At 47.4% G+C, this 16,511-nt stretch overlaps 1 protein-coding gene across 10 annotated transcripts in view; it reads right to left on the bottom strand.

Annotated features, from left to right (window-relative positions):
* Nucleotides 1–16,511, bottom strand: part of WIZ (WIZ zinc finger) — a 119,198-nt gene that overhangs the window by 62,276 nt on the left and 40,411 nt on the right. The window lies entirely within an intron of this gene.

Below are 16,511 nucleotides of genomic sequence, written 5' to 3'. Positions count from 1 at the left end.
CAAATACTACCTCTATGGTCCTGAGGATGTCACATGGGCCGCAGCTCTGTGCTGATTGGGCCGCAGGCTGAGAAGCACGGTCCTAGCCTATTGCTTTGACCATGTCATCCCTCTCTAAGCTGCTTGCTACCCCCGCCTCTGATCAACCCACGATCCCAGCCTCCATCTTGTTAAATCTTCAAACAAGCACCTTTGTGCTTTCTCCCATGCTGCCCACATGCTCCCCATAAACACCCACAAAACTAACTCATTATACTCCTTCAAATCTCTCCTTTGCCATGACGCCTACAAAAAACGTCACAACAGTTAGGCCGCTGGTGTGCTGAGAGCCCTGCCCATCGAGCTGATCACAACTGTCTCATTGTTTCCTTATGCTCCCCCCATCTGTCTGTATCCACCTGTTATCTCTTCTCTTACAGTTGGACTGTAAACTCATTAGGGCAGGGACCATCTTTTTGTTCTGCGTTTGCACAGTACAGCGGGGTCCTGGACCATGACTGGGGCTCCAACGTGGTCCCGTAACACAAATGATAAGAACAATTTCTGTGTTCCATTGAAAGCCCGTTCAGACCCTACACAGCCTTCGAGCTCGACTTCCAGATGCAGCCTGTGGGATGAACATTTATCCCAAGAACACAAAAGCCAGCGGCAGGGTGGAACTGTTCAAACTGTATGATGGGTATCCACATTAAGTCACAGGTGTCTCAGGCCAGGGAGGTTGCACTTGTTGAAGATATGGACAATGTGAGCAGCCATTAAGGCTGGGATTTCCAAGAACCCAAGGGAATTAGGTGCTCAAATGCCTAACTTCAATGGGTGTTGGATACTGAACTCCCTTAGGCTGCTTTGCCAATCCCATTTTACCATGTCCTGGAGTGTCATCAGCGCAGTGGTCTGCTATTGTACACGGCACTGTCAACTCAATATATGGATCCCATTTTACCAAACATGCCTACTGCAAGCAGGGATCCCAAGTGCTGTCAGTTCAAGAAAACTCCAAATGAGCAAAAGTAACTCAGGGAAAACCACAGTAAGACAGGCCTCACAACATGCCCTATCAATCTTTGGTACTTATCTGCCTCAGCCCCCCACTACCATCATATCTGAACATCTCACAATCACCTCACAAACCCCCTAGGCGGCAAGGCAGCACTGCTATCCCTATTTCAAAGAGGGGAACTGAGTACAGAGAGAGAGTGAATGACCTGCCCCAGGACACAATGGACGTCTGTGATTGAGCAGAGAATTGAACCCTCCTCTCCCAAATCCCAGGCTAGTGCCCTAATCACTGGAAAATCCTTCCCTCCAGTCAAAAAGGCTAACAGAATGTTAGGAACTATTAGGAAAGGGATAGAAAACAAGACCTCCCCACCCCCCCGCCAAAAAACCAAAAACAAAACAGTGCCACAATATAAATCCATGATGCGCCCACAACTTGAATACTGTGTGCAGTTCTGGTCCACCCCCCCATCTCAAAAAGGATATAATGGAACTGGAAAAGGTTCAGAGAAGGGCAACAAAGATTTCTGAGGCTTTCATACCAGGAGAGACTACAAAGATTAGGGCTATTCAGCTTAGACAAGAGACAACTAAAGGGATGGGGGGGAGGGGGGAAATATGACAGAGGTCTATAAAATCATAAATGTTGTGGAGAAAGTGAGAAGTTTTATTTACAATACACAAACCAAGGGTCATCCAATTAAATTAACAGGCAGTAGGTTTAATACAAACAAGAGGAAGTACTTTTTCCACAATGCACGATTAACCTCTGGTACTCATTGCCACGGGACACTGCGAAGGCCAAAAGTATAACTGGGTTCAAAACGAACTAGATGAGTTCATGGAGGACAGCTCCATCAATGGCTATTAGCCAAGATGGTCAGGGATGCAACTCATGCTTGGGACAACCCTAAACCTCTGACTGCTAGAAACCAGGAGGGGAAGATGGGGTGGATCACTCCAACTGTCCTGTTCTGTGCACTCCCCTGAAGCTCTGGCACTGGCTAGGGACATGATACAGGGCTAGATGGGCCATTGGTCTGACCCAGTCTGGTAGCTCTTAACAATGGCACCGGCAGCCTGTCCACATTAGGACAGGCAACATAGTGCCACTGGTGATAGCAGAGCCAGTATTGGCAATAGTGGGATGTTTTAAACAATTTCCGTAGAACAGACAGGGTCTTAGACAGCGCAGGCCTACACTACCATAGAGCTCTGTAGATCCCGGCTAGCAGCCAGTACATTCTACGGAGTACAGGTGTGATGCACTCCATGCCTGAATCACCTCTAAAGCAAATGAGAGGCACAGCTCCATTCAGCTGAAGCTTTCAGGAAGCACAGGCTGCATTCCATGTAGAATGCAGTGCAGAATTCCAGGACCTGCTTCTCCATGGCCCTGCTGCCACTTCCACCACCACCAAAGGGGGTAAATTGCCACCATTCTGAGCGGACAGCATTTGACAGCCACTTTGCCTTGGGGTAAGGGACTAGACAAGATGCAGGGCAAGGGAGATTCAAGGCGCTAGTGTCCAGGTCACTCCAGTCTCTGCTTTGCCAGAATAGGCCTGCCATGCGGATGGCTCAAGGAGTCAGAACAGTAGTCAGTTAAACCCGCCTTGCTTCCGGTTTAGTTTTAGGATCCCAGCCTGGCACCCATGTTTGATTTCGGTCACCAAATGGAAAAGGTTTTTATAGCCTTGTCATGGTAAATCAACATCTCATGACCCTGCTTTGGTCATCATCATCTCGGGTCACAGTTCTCCTAGTAGCTACAGTGCTGCCTTCCTCTCCATCCCAGTATCCTGTAGCTACCTGGCTCTAACCCAGGAAGCCAGCTATGCCTTAGGATTACCCAGTTAAACAAAGAGATGCAGCCTGCAGAGACCACAGGTCCGGTCTCATGGCGCTCCTGCACCCTGACAGATCAGGTGAAGGGGTAGTCAGTCAACACACAGGATTCTTACACAGTAACCAGAGAATTTACTGAGTATTTCACACTGCAAGCAGAGATGAGGGGATACCCAATTAACAGGTGCAGCAGCCACCAACACTGACCGTACAAGGGAGCTGAGCCATTACTAATGAGAGATCCTTTAATAGTTAGCCTTAAGACAAGTTACGGAGAGAGAGGAAATAGAAAGCTGCCAGCACTGACACAGGCACGATGGGCTCTCAGGGAATGTGGCGCTGCAGGGGAGTCGGGCTTTACTTAGAGTACTCTGTGCATATGTAGGCTCAGACCTCGGAGAGCTACTTTAGACCTTTAACGGGGTGCAGTCCCCTTCCTCCTCTTCCATGGAAGAGAACAGTTTGGATCTTTCCAATCCTGACCTTCTCATGGGTCTGGTCTCTGTGCTTTTTAGCGTCTGGGGTTTGCTCTCCTCTGTTAGGAGGACAGCAAATTCCAAGGCAGCGCCCTCATAATTTTCAAGGATCATGCATTTGTTTCACGAAGCGCCAGTTACGTTTACTGTGCAATAAAAATGACTGGATAATAGGACACCCCCAGCAAATGCAGAGTCCAGAATGTTGTCCAGAAGGGAAGCGAGGAGCACAGACACCGTGATCATTCAAAGAAAAGAGCTTTTACTTAAAGACTCAGACTGAGATTTAAAACCATGAAGTGGACTTGTAAACCCCCTTAACCCAGAGTCCCAAAGTCTCTAGACTACTTTGAAAATCTCAGCTTTAAACATTCTGCCTGTGATTGAAAAATATCTCCCAGAGTGAGTGCTGAATTCTGATTTTATTTACGCCAGTCTAAAACCAGAGTGACTCTAGTGAAGTCTCTGGGCTCACTCTGGATTTACACCATTCTGTGATCACATCTGGCCTGAAAATGCTGCACCGAAAGGACAACGTCCCTAGGATCCGGGGAGAATGTTTCAAACACTTTTCTTTTAAAGGGGAACAATAAGAGAATCCGGTAACACACTGCAGGATCATGTTAAATGGGCAGTATTCAGGAAGCTGTCACACCAGTTTGGAATGCCAGGGGGAGGGGACAGAAGCCGCAATCGTTAAAATCTGACACCAAAAAAAAAAAAAAAGGCAGATTTTAAAGACTTCCAAAACATACGGAGAATAGATGGCATCTGGCAGACGGGCACGTAGCTAGGTGTGGCGCGGCAGAGAGCGCAGATATGGAGAGAAGGACAATGACAGAGGTGGTTCCCAAGAGTTCCTTTGTTCTTGGTAGCTCCAGCATGGCTCCTATTTTTAGGAGCTGTCTCCTGGAGAGGAAAACATGCAGTGATTTATCTTCCTTTGGATGAGCACGTAGAAGCACTCCCTGCAAACCCTGGTATCTTGGAAACCGTAAGAGACAAGGGAGTTTAATGTCTAGGACTTGGTGGGTTCCATTTTACTCTCTATGGTAATCCAAGGAGAACTTCTCCTCTAAGTCGCAAGAGTAGGGACTGTGTATTTTTCCAGGAGAGACTGAATGCAGACTTTACTCAACAGCAGCAGTAGCTCTCAAGTTTAGGCGCTTTCCACTAAAGACAGGAACATTCAAGAGGTAAAATGCCATCGTTACACAGACACGGGCCTTTGCTACTCTGCCACATTGCACTAGGGATGTTCAATCCAACTGGCTGCGACACAGACATTTTCAAAAGCAAAAACACCACATGAGAGCATAGGGAAGAGGAGGCCAAAACATGCAGCCAAACAAACAAACAAAAAAAGCTTTGCATTAGGGGGGTTTTTCAGAGGAGGCACCACATGCTAGAGCAAGAGGTAAGAGTCCTTCTCTACATGATGGACTTAGTTCTAGATAAACTCTTTGCTGAGGGCTATTTAACATACCATGGTTTAAAGTTCAGGTAATTGAGAAATACCAACCTTTCAAGACCACCACTAACAAACAAACAAAAAAAAACCCCTGTGGCTCATTTAGAAAAACTATTGCAACTTGAACCATGGTAAATAGAGGTGAATTGCATATTGAATGGGCATCCATTGCACATCAACAGCATGAAGATTTTGCTTAGTCACCACCCTATTATCCAAAGGAATACCCTTGCTCACATGGGATAGCAGATGTGGAATAACTGACATGCTTCGTGTAAGTGATAAAGCTTGTAAAGCTCAGAACCATCTTTCATTGCACCCACTGAACTCCCAAGGGAAAGTGCTAATAAACACTCATAATAATAGCCCCCAGTCTGGACTGGAAAGTGATGTACAACTCTATAGCTGTGGATGGGACATACTATCCACAGAACTCCTCTGCAATATCTGAATGCAGAGAAAAGTTCTGCAAAATAACAACACCAGCCTCATCACAAATGAAGGTCCGAAGGAGGACTATGCTAATTTCAGAAGCATCTCTAGAGAGTGCTACAGGGAGCATGGCCTAGAACAGAGGTTCCCAAATTGTGTGGGGCAAAGAGGAACGTCAGGGGGGAGAGCAGGGCCAGGCTAGCCCCCACGGGAGGGGGAGGAGAGAGCACCACTTAGCCCCTCTCCGCCCTCAGCCATGTCCCTGGCTCCCATCCCCAGCGTGGCTCTGCTCTCGGCCCCGCCACCAGTATTGGCCACTGGCCACAGCTCCGTTCCCCACTCGGGGCTGAGTCTGGGGTCAGGGCTGGGAGCAGAGGCCCCCACTCCTGGCCTCAGACCCACCCCCAGCTGCATCCTTTCACCTCTTTGTGACTCAGTTTCCTCATCTATAAACTGGGGGTAATGATACTGTCCTCCTTTGTAAAGCGCTTTGAGACCTGCTGATGGAAGGTGCTATACAGGGGCTGGAGATTATTAATAAAATGTTTCAGACAGATTTCTGGACAAAAAAGCATGGTGCCCACAAATAATAAATCAACTTGAAGACTGTTAGAGTGGGCTTTTCAAAGGCATTTAGCATTGGTCTGACTCCCACATCAAAGTCAATGTTAGTTTTACTTAAAGGGAGCAGAATTAGGCCAAAGTGGAATGCTTTGAAAATCCCACTCTTAATATGACTAAGGGAGGCAATATGCACCCAGGAATTGGTTAGGATGATCTAAGGCAGTAGAACTAGGAGGAATGGGATAAAATACAGAGAAAGAAAATTTAAGATGGATGTTAGGAAAATATTTCCTTAGTGGTAGAGATCTATTCAGATATGTAAAGGTCTCTTCAAGGGATACAGTGAAAGAGCCATTACTTGAGACATTCAAAACTAGACAGGGCAAAGTCCTGGAGAACATTTTGTAGCATTCACTAGCCAAAGGACAGACAAACAGGACTTTTCCATCTCTAGTATCTATGGTCTTATGGACATCATATACTCAGGTGGTGTGGTGGTGGAAAATGCACTCCTGTCGAGGAGTTTGTTGCTGTCTTGCAGCTACAGAAAAACGTCCAGTGACCAAACTACCACCTCAATGAAGTCTTTATTGACCTGAGCAATGCCTTGGATTATGCTCAGGTGTCAGTCTTCAGAGGCTTCTGAGATAATTTTTGGCACAGGCAAGACAAACACATTTCAGCATCTCCACAGTAGCACTGTTAGAGAAGTCTGTACAGACAGACAATGTTCAGCCATGGCATTAAGCAACAGGTGATGGTCACTGCCCGATCTTCATAGTAACGTAAGAGGAAGCAAATCATGGTTTAGCTCTAGAAGACTAAAGTCCACTTGAGCAGTTTCTTTGAATCTATGGTATTTCATGAATGAGCACAGGTACTGGAAGAGCCACTGCTCTACTGGTGACCTTGCACTAGCAGGTAACTACGTTATCACTGTCTTGTCCCTAGCTTGGAAAGCAGGGATTCTACAGTCAGCCGTTCTAAGGCAAAGCTATGGCAGAGTAAGCATCAGTGCCAAAAATATAATAGGTTAACCCAAACAGCAGGGTCTGGGCTAAGCAAAGGGTAATGTGCTGACCGAGACAACCTTGGCAGTGCCTGCTCTGACTATGAGGAACACATCAAGTCAGGCACCAGAATACCAGCTACTGAGTTGGTCTTTTACATGGCTGCTTGTGGAAGCAACATAGTGTTTGCCTGTGCACAAAGTAAAAATCATACAGTAAAGATCGCCGCCCTACTGTACAGTGTACAGCTACTAACCTGTTACCAATGCAGCAATAAAGCAGCTCCCATACCAGATATGTTCGGCCTCTTTTGGTTAAAAGAGAACCAAGATAAAAATCATACTCTCTCCCGGGAATTTATCTGGCCCCCCCAGCACCTTAGTATCTGGGCACCTCACAAACTTTAATGTATTTGCCCTTGTGAACCCCTGTGATACAGAGCACTGCCATTATCTCCATTGTACAGAAGGGGGACCTGAAGGACAGAGAGGCTAAGAGACACCCCAGATCATACAGGGAGTCTATGAAAGAGCAGGGACTTAAATCTATGTCCCCCAAGTCCTAGGCTGCTTTTCAGTGGGGCTGAGCACTTCCATTGAGAACAAGTAGAATCAGCATTTCTGGAAAAAAATTCACTCTGTAGGTCCCCTCCCAGCTTAGTATCGCGTCTGAAAACTTTACAAGTGTCCTCTCTCTGCCACTGTCTAAATCATTGATGAAGATATTGAACAGAATCAATCCCTGCGGGACCCCGCTCGATATGCTCTTCCAGCTTGACTGAACCATTGATAACTACTCTCTGGGAACGGTTTTCCAACTAGTTATGCACTCACCTTATAGTAGCTTCATCTAAGTTGTAGGTCCCTACGTTGTTTATGAGAAGACAGTATCAAAAGCCTTACTAAAGTCAAGATGTATCACATCATCTATCGCTTCCCCCCATCCACAAGGCTTGTTACTCTGCCAAAGAAAGCTATTAGGTCAGTTTGACATGATTTGTTCTTGACAAGTCCATGCTGAGTGTTACTTATCACCTTATTATCTTCTAGGTGTTTGCAAATTGACTGCTTAATTATTTGCTCTATTATCTTCCAGGGTACTGAAGTTGAGCTGACTGGTTTGTAATTCCCCGGGGTTGTCCTTATTTCCCTTTTTATAGACTGGCACTACATTTGCCCTTTTCCAGTCCTCTGGAATTTCTCACATCTTCCATGACTTTTCAAAGGTAATGGCTAATGGCTCAGATAGCGCCTCTGACAGCTCTAGGAGTATTCTAGGATGTATTTCATCAGGTCCTGGTGACTTGAAGACATCTACTGTGTGTAAGAAATTTTTAAACTTGTTCTTTCCCTATTTTAACCTCGGATCCTACCCCATTTTCACTGGCATTCACTATATTAGTCATCCAATCGCTACTCATCTTTTTGGTGAGCATCTTTTCATTGAGCTTGATGTGGATGTAAAGTGCAGATCATCATGGCCTGATCCAAATTTGGCGATACCTTCTGGCCACCTGCAGGTGGAAGAGGAGGTGTTTTGCTGCCGTGGCTATTCAGGCCAGAGCTGACGGGAGCTCCCAGGGCTGTAAATTGTTACATCCATTTAGGTACAGATGCCCTGAAAATGGGAGTAGTTATGCAGGAAGGGTGCTCCCCCTGGCTTCACCTCAGCTTTTTGGGGTTTTGCTTCATCGAGATGCCAATTCTAGGCACTGTGCAAGCGGGGAAATGGAATTATTTATGTTTGGCATTAAGGTTATGTCTGCATACTGCTGGGGCACCAGCCTGCACCGCCTCACTACCTCTCTCAAAGGCACTGTATGACTAGGATAATAGTAGTTTCGGTTTTGTGCAAGAGAAAAGTCCTGAGCCATTTCAGGACATTTCCATCTATCTCTGCTGGAGAGGGTCAGAGCAGGGCAAGATAGCTGGGTGATCAACATGAAATGTTGCACAGATATCAGGCAGCAAGAGTATGGACACACTTTCCCTTTAGCCTGGAGATGACCTCATATTTCTCCTTGCCATGGCAGACACACAGATTGAGTAATACATTCAGCAGGTGCGGGGAGATGGTGGAGCATATGTTGAGACTGAAAGCTAGATGGATGTGTCTGCTGAGCTGGAACGACTGTTCAGCCACTAATGTATCTGCCGGCTGCACTTTGCATAACATATGTGAAAGCAAGTGAACAGTAGAGCGCTAAGGCAGCCAGACTGACAGCAACCCACGAATAGCCAGACAGACAAGCAGTTCCATCTGAGGTTGCACATGATGCACAAATAAGGAATGATCTGTCCACACACTAGAGAATTAGATCCTGATCAAGTGAAGTGAATATAACTTCTGTTTTAAAACCAGCCTCTCTTAATTAGACAATTCCATTTATTGGCCTAGCAAAGAAGTTCCTGAAGGAGTGGATTACTGTGGGATCAGAGCTATATTCTGGATGAGGTTATGTCCTTAGAGCGAGTGAGTTCATGGAGGGGTGAACTGCTATTGTACCGATATCGAAGGGCAGTATTGCTGATGTGCAAAGTTCGCAAAGAATGAACTTTGTTACACACAAGCAAGCTGCTCTAAGTGCTAACATACAAACCAGAGTAGGGCACTGGGGGCTATTCTCTTGCGAGTGCCTTTCATTTGGACACATTTTCCTTCCCACATTCTTGCAGAGAAGTAAGATGCCTGAGAAAAGGTTAGGAAGAAGTGGGGGTCTAGGAGGACAGTCCCATAACTGCTGTTGCCCTGAATTATTGCACTACCTGTCATTATCAGGGCATGAAGGATGCAGATGCTGGCTCAAAGCAGCAGACATTTTCATATTCCTTTAAATAACTCCTACTGGATCTGTCTATTTTCCCTGCACATCTCCCTCTCATTCTTAACACATTCCTGCATCAGTGCCTTAGCCTATCTTTTCATAGTGACTCTCGTTTGCGCTTCTACAACTGGCACATCAACTCAAGAGTCCCTATTTGTGTCTCTGTGCATTTCTAGGAATAGACCCTCTCTGCTCTTCCCCCATCCCTGGACCTCAAGGTTCTATCTCCCTCCTGCTGGCTCTGGGTCACCTGTGCTGCAGTGGTGGACGCTATAATGTAAAGCGAATGGTAGAGTTAATAGCAGTCTCCAAGCCATCTTTGTAATACCAAGGCATGCCAGGATTGCAGAGATTCCAAGTCAGGTTTGCATTCCAGTTCCTACTTGAAAGCCACTCTCTCATTGAGCTACAAAGGCTAAGGACACATTAGAACTTAGATACAAAACTTTAAAAGGTGGGGTAGAGGTTACAACATGATATGGGAATCAAGATCTGCCCTTTTGGAACATTTCTCAGTGAAGAGCTGCATACCTGCTGTAGAGAACCCCTCCTCCACCTCCAAACTGGCTCAGCTGCTATCCCTGCAGCCGTGCCAAGGTGCTAGGTCTGCTCAAGAAACCTTGAGATCCCAGCAATGTACCAGGCACCACCTGCACTGCTCCTCTTTGCTCTGGTTTGTATAGTTCTCAGAGTCTGCTTAGTACCTCCTCTAATGACTAAGTTGCAAGGTGCTCCTGTGCCAGGCTGGGTGGAGTTCCTAGGATTCAGACGTGCACTTGGTAAACAGGCACATTTCCTGTCTGAATAGGACGAACTGCTGACATCCTGGGCGTCATTATACTGGACCTGCAGCCTCTTTATCTTCTCATGGCACTGCTTTTGGCAATGCCCCAGTTGCTCTGCCACACGGTCATACGCTAGGGCATGCATGCAACAGTCAGCTAGCCATGATCTCTCCTCTCCCCAGATGGGAGACCTGAACCCACAAGGCAGCTTCAGGCCAGCTGGAAGCAAGCTCGTAGGATGGTCTCCTCTGAGCCAGGCCAATGATAAGTCTCAATTGCAAGAGTCTTTCAGTGCTGACACTGACACAGTGCTATACAAGGACCAGAGACCATGGGAGGAACATGTTTATAAAATAAAACTAAATTTTAGAATGGTATAATTTCAGGCAGAGTGTTATTAAATGGTTAGAGCAGAGGTCTAGGGGTCAGGATTCCTGGGTTCTGTTCTACCTTCTGCCTTTCCATTTGCACATCTATTACATGGGCACAGTTCCCACCTCCCAAGAGTGCTGGGAGGCTAATTATGTGCAAAATGCATTGAGATCTTTGCATGAATGGCACCAGGAGTGTGTATTTGCATTACCATAGCATCTAGGAGCTCCAGTCATGGACCAGGGGTCTCAAAACACCACCAGCCTAACTGTTGTCAAGTTTGTTATAAAGCATCATTATTTGCCTCAGATTTATAAAGGCTTTGGTCTGTTCAACGACCTCACTGTTATGGCCACTGGACCCCCATTCAGAATATTCCTTGTGCCATGAATGAGTCGCTCCACTAAATTATTGTACAACAAGCATTGTCTCACCAAACCTTCGACCCACTTCAGTCTCTAGATTGTTATTTAGAGGATAGCTTAGTTACAGAAGAGTCAAGCTCACAGCCATCTCACAACTGTTTACATTAGCATGATCTCATGTTTCAACCGCTCTCAGCCATCTCGCCTCCCAGGAAATTGGCTCCTGGGTCACTTTGCTTAATCTACAAGCTATTACTAAGATGCCAACATGCCCACAGCTATTGGGCTTGGCTCCTCTGCATCCAGGGCAGAGGAGAGCTGGCAACTGCGGTATCAGACCAACAATATTACCGTGACTTTTACAAGCCACCACACAAATAAACGTTGAGAGTTTCCCCTCCCAAAGCCTGCTGCACGCCATGCCTGGCTTGTAGGATTTCTGCAGCAGATTGGAAGGGTAGCAAGACAGTAGACACTTCACTGCTAGCTCTGGAGCCTGGGTAACTAGTTCCATTTGGCCTGTGGAACATCACCTCTTCCTGCATCCAGGCTGGGTGAGTGCTTGGAGACCGTTTCTGGAGCAGTACGTCAAGGCAGAGGGGGAGGGAATTAAATTAAGGTCCTTCTCACTGTTCATAGCTCCAAGAACAACAAGGAGTCTGGTGGCACCTTAAAGACTAACAGATTTATTTGGGCATAAGCTTTCGTGAGTTAAAACCTCACTTCTTCGGATGCATCCGAAGAAGTGAGGTTTTAACTCACGAAAGCTTATGCCCAAATAAATCTGTTAGTCTTTAAGGTGCCACCAGACTCCTTGTTGTTTTTGTAGCTACAGACTAACACGGCTACCCCCTGATACATAGCTCCAAGATGTCCCTCACGTTTAGATCTGAGAAATATCTTAAGCTCAGAAGCAAGTCTGAAGAATCTCACCAGGGGAAGCTGTCAAAGCAAGAGCTGAAGATTATGAAGTTGACCCTGGTGTGCTGGCGGCCAAAGTCTAAGATGCTGGCAGATGTGAAGCAGGCTCAGTGTGACATCAGGGCACAGGCTAGTGAGTTCTCTCAGTCAGCAGAGCTTGTTTCACCAGTCCTCTTCTAATTCCAGCAGCTGTCCTGGATACCTCCCTCTCCATCAGACAGAAGCTAGGCGGCCTCCCCAGCAATCACTTTGGGAAGGCAGGAGATTAGCTGTTGCTGTCTTCAGCTTCACAGTAACTTTATAAATGGTTTAAAATCTGGTTATGATGGCAATCCTGATGGGCCAGGGATCATCTCTCGGGGTCTGTACAGCACCCAGCACCAGGGGGCCCCAGTCCCTCCAGGGCAGGGATTCTCTCTCTGGGTCCGTACAGCACCCGGCACCATGGGGTCCCAATGGAGTAGCCAATCCTCCAGGATTAGCCTGGAGTCTCCCGGAATCGGCATTGATCTCCTGGTGACTATTGAAAGCATTCCGGGATTTTAATAGGATATTTTGAGAAAATGACATTATGTCATGTTGGGGGAAAAAAATCTCCCGAAATAACTTCAGTCAGAGTTGGCAACTCTAGGTCTCAGTGAGGACTTTGGGCTCTACCCTGATCGGTTTAAATCATGGGTGGGCTAACTTTTTGGCCTGAGAGCCACATCAGGGAATAGAAATTGTATGGAGGGCCATGAATGCTCACAGGAGGACCTTCTGGACCCCTTCTGAACAGGCCCATTCATCTGGGTTCAGCCACGCAACATCCACGCCGTGAGGTGGAGGGACACGAGGTTGGGGTGCAAGAGTCAGCCGGGCTCCTGTGAGAAGCAGGTCCGGTCAGTTCGGCAGGGTTCAGGGAGGGATCGCTGACAAGCTTGATAACATCCCAAACTAGTGCTGGCGAGGCTATGCTGCGGGAATCATGATAATCTGCACCTTGTCCCTCTTGATTTTCGGTAGGACCTTGCTGATGAGTGGAATTGGAGGGAATATATACATCAGGCTTCCCGCCCACGGCAGGAGGAAGGCGTCTGAGAGGGAGCCCTTGTCCAGACCCCGTCTGGAACAAAACCTGTGGCATCTCCTGTTCTGCCTGGTGGCGAACAAATCCACTTGGGGAGTTCCCCACCTCTGGAAGATCATGCCGGCTACCTCCGGGTGAGAGCCTCTTGGCAGATGGCCGAAGATCGTGCTCCGCCTTGCCTGTTCATGTAGGACATTGAGGCCATGTTTTCCATGAGGACTCTGACCACTCTCCCCAACAGGTGAGGTAGGAAGATCACTCATGCTCTGCGCACCGCCCTGAGCTCTTTGATGTTTACGTGTAGCATCATTCCTCTGGGAACCACATACCCTGAGTCTGGAGGGTGCCGAGGTGCGCCCCACAGCCAAGGTCTGAGGCGTCCAAAACCAACTGAACTGAGTGAGGAGTGCTGATGAAGGGAACTCCTTCCAGGACTTTCTTGGAGTCGGTCCACCATCGCAGCGAGTTAAGCACCGTTGCAGGGATGGTGACGACCTTCTCCAGGTGGTCCCTCGACTGGGAGTAGACTGTCGCCAGCCATTGCTGCAAGGGTCACATCCGGAGCCTGGCGTGGCGCAACACATATGTACATGCTGCCATGTGACCTGGTAGGCACAGACAAATCCTGGCCATGGTCAGGGGAAAGGCAGAGACTTCCGCGATGAGGTCCATCAGTGCCCTGAATCTCTCCAGTGGCAGGAACGCTCTGGCGCAGGTCGAGTAGAGCACCGCTCCGATGAACTCAAACCTCTGTACCGGAACTAGCGTGGACTTTGTCATTCACCAACAGACCAAGGCGATGGCAGGTGGCTAACAGCATTGCAACATCCCTTTGGACCTAGCTCTTCTCCTGACTAGGCAGTCATCAAGGTACAAGTAGATCTAGACACTATGACATCTGAGGTAGGCAGCCACTACCAACATGCACTTGGTAAATACCCGTGGTGCTGTCGCTAGGCCAAACGGGAGGACCGCAAACCAATAGTAGTTGGGACCTACCATAAACCGGAGGAAGCATCTGTGACCCTTGAAGATGGTGATGTGAAAGTACACATCTTTCAGATCGAGGGCAGCATACCAGTCTCCTGGATCCAGGGAGGGGGATGATGGAGGCCAGGGAGACTATGCGGAACTTCAGCTTTGCTAGGAAGCGGTTCAGGTCTTGCAGGTCTAGGATAGGTCATAGACCGCCCTTGGCCTTCAGGATTAAAAGTATCAGGAATAGAAACCTTTGTTCCTGAACCCCGGAGGAATGATTTCCACCGCATCTACCTACAGTGAGTGACCCCTCTAACATCTGCGTGAGGAGACTCTCGTGAGAAGGGTCCCTGAAGAGGGACAGGGAGGAGGGATGGGAAGGAGGGGTAGAAAGCATCTGAAGGGTGTAACCCCGCGCCACTGTACTGAGGACCCATCGGTCCGATGTTATAGATGCCCATGCAGGGGAGAAAGGAGAAAGGCAGATGGCAAAAATAAGGGAGGACCTGGGTAGGAAGGTTTAAATAGCAGGACAACTACTTTGGTTCTCCAGGGTTCCTCACCCTCTCCAACAAGATTTTGATGATGCTGGGTGGTGGAAGGAAGCATAAAGGAGCTTTCTGAAATGGTGGCATTTTCACCAACCAAAGACACATGTCTGCAGACCAGATTGGGTTGCTTCATGGCTCCTCACTGAGCTGGAGTGTGTCCATAAAAAGCTCACTCATCCCGCCCCGAATGGCCAGAAACTCCATTTTATTCCTGCTGATGACAATTTGGTCATAATTCTACCCTGTGCACACAATGGCTCCCCAACCTCACCACATACAGATCCTCCCAGAGACCCACTTCTTCTGCAAAGCCCCCTCCCCCTTAATTCAAAAGTTATAGAAGGTAGCTTCTTTCTCTGGCTCTCCCAGAACAAACTTACTTCTCTAGTTCTGTCTTCTAGAGAGCATGGCCCGCTGGAGAGGGGACTGGCTCATCTGTGTATTGTACAGCACCAAGCACACTGTTAGCACATTACATAGAAATGGTGTGCACCAACTCTCACGCTGTGGTTTTCAAAAGCAGCCTCAGGGAGTTTAGTATTCAAACCGCATTGAAATCCAGGACAAAAAAAAAGTTAGAGGACTCATTCCCTTCAGCTTCTTTGAAACTAAATCCCTAGCTTTAGCTTACATCTTTTAATGAATTTGGATTGGTGCCACTTCTAAATATCAGGATATGCTGGCCAAAATTAAATATGCTAATTTCATGGGTATTCTTGCTAGAGGGAGGAGTCAACATGCAATCCTACTGCAAGACAAACTTACATGCAGAATGATTAGTTAATACTTCAGCAGCTCCTTCCACTGGCATCTGTAATGAGGTTTGCAGTAATGAGGGATAGCTCAGTGGTTTGAGCATTGGCCTGCTAAGCCCGGGTTGGAAGTTCAATCCTTGAGGGGGCCATTTAGGGATCTGTGGAAAAAAATCTGTCTGGGGATTGGTCCTGCTTTGAGCAGGGGGTTGGACTAGATGACCGCCTGAGGTCCCTTCCAACCCTGATATTCTATGATTCTATTCTACAATACTTCATGGACACACAATCTTTATTTTAGAGTCCATAGCCACTCAGTCTTCTGCTTACGCTCTCTCCCACTGCAAATTTTTGTTTTCCTTCACCATACCTCACAGGTCCTCTGAAACCATTCTTTGGTATTGGTATCTGATAATATAATACAGAGTGCAGCAACAAGTCATTTTGATCTTATTCCTAGCTTGCTGTTTTCTAGCAACCACATTCTAAGGTATCACAAATTCATCCTCTGAATCCTGAATTGTTCCATCCAACTTTAAACGACATGTGGCAGAAACTTCCCTTGTCCTTTCAGCAGATGCTGACATTTTCTACCCAGGGTGTTGAAAGGCATCCCGACTCAGCCACAAGCTCTTGTTCAGTTTCATCTCTGTGGAGTTTTCATCAGTTTTCACAGCACGGTTGTTGCTCTGATTCTACTGGCACTGAATGCCGCCAATTCAGACTCTGATTCCCTCCAAATTTCATCAACTCTCTTAGCAGCCTCATCAGGCACGGGATCCAAAAGGCCTGATTGCAACACCCCTGTCTTGCCAACAACTGCAGTGGAAGCAGGATTGGGCCCTGGGAGGTAGCATTAGGCTGCTGGGCACTGACTTGCCTTGAATCGTTCAAAAACATCATCAACTGGTGACAGACTCCATGGTCCAGCTGAGATCTCATCATGCCTGCTTGATGTGGTGTGCCTGAGGGATCCCTCTCAGGTTCCTCTTCTTGGTATTGCTGGCTGCTGTCAGGGCTTATAAAGCTGTCCTCTCTGCCACCGAATAATCAAGCAGTGATAGGTAACAGCTTACAAGCCACCAAGAAGTGGA

This window comes from Chrysemys picta, chromosome 22, assembly GCF_011386835.1.
Source record: "Chrysemys picta bellii isolate R12L10 chromosome 22, ASM1138683v2, whole genome shotgun sequence".
Classification (NCBI taxonomy): Eukaryota; Metazoa; Chordata; order Testudines; family Emydidae; genus Chrysemys; species Chrysemys picta.
This window is presented reverse-complemented; position numbering and strand designations above follow the sequence as displayed.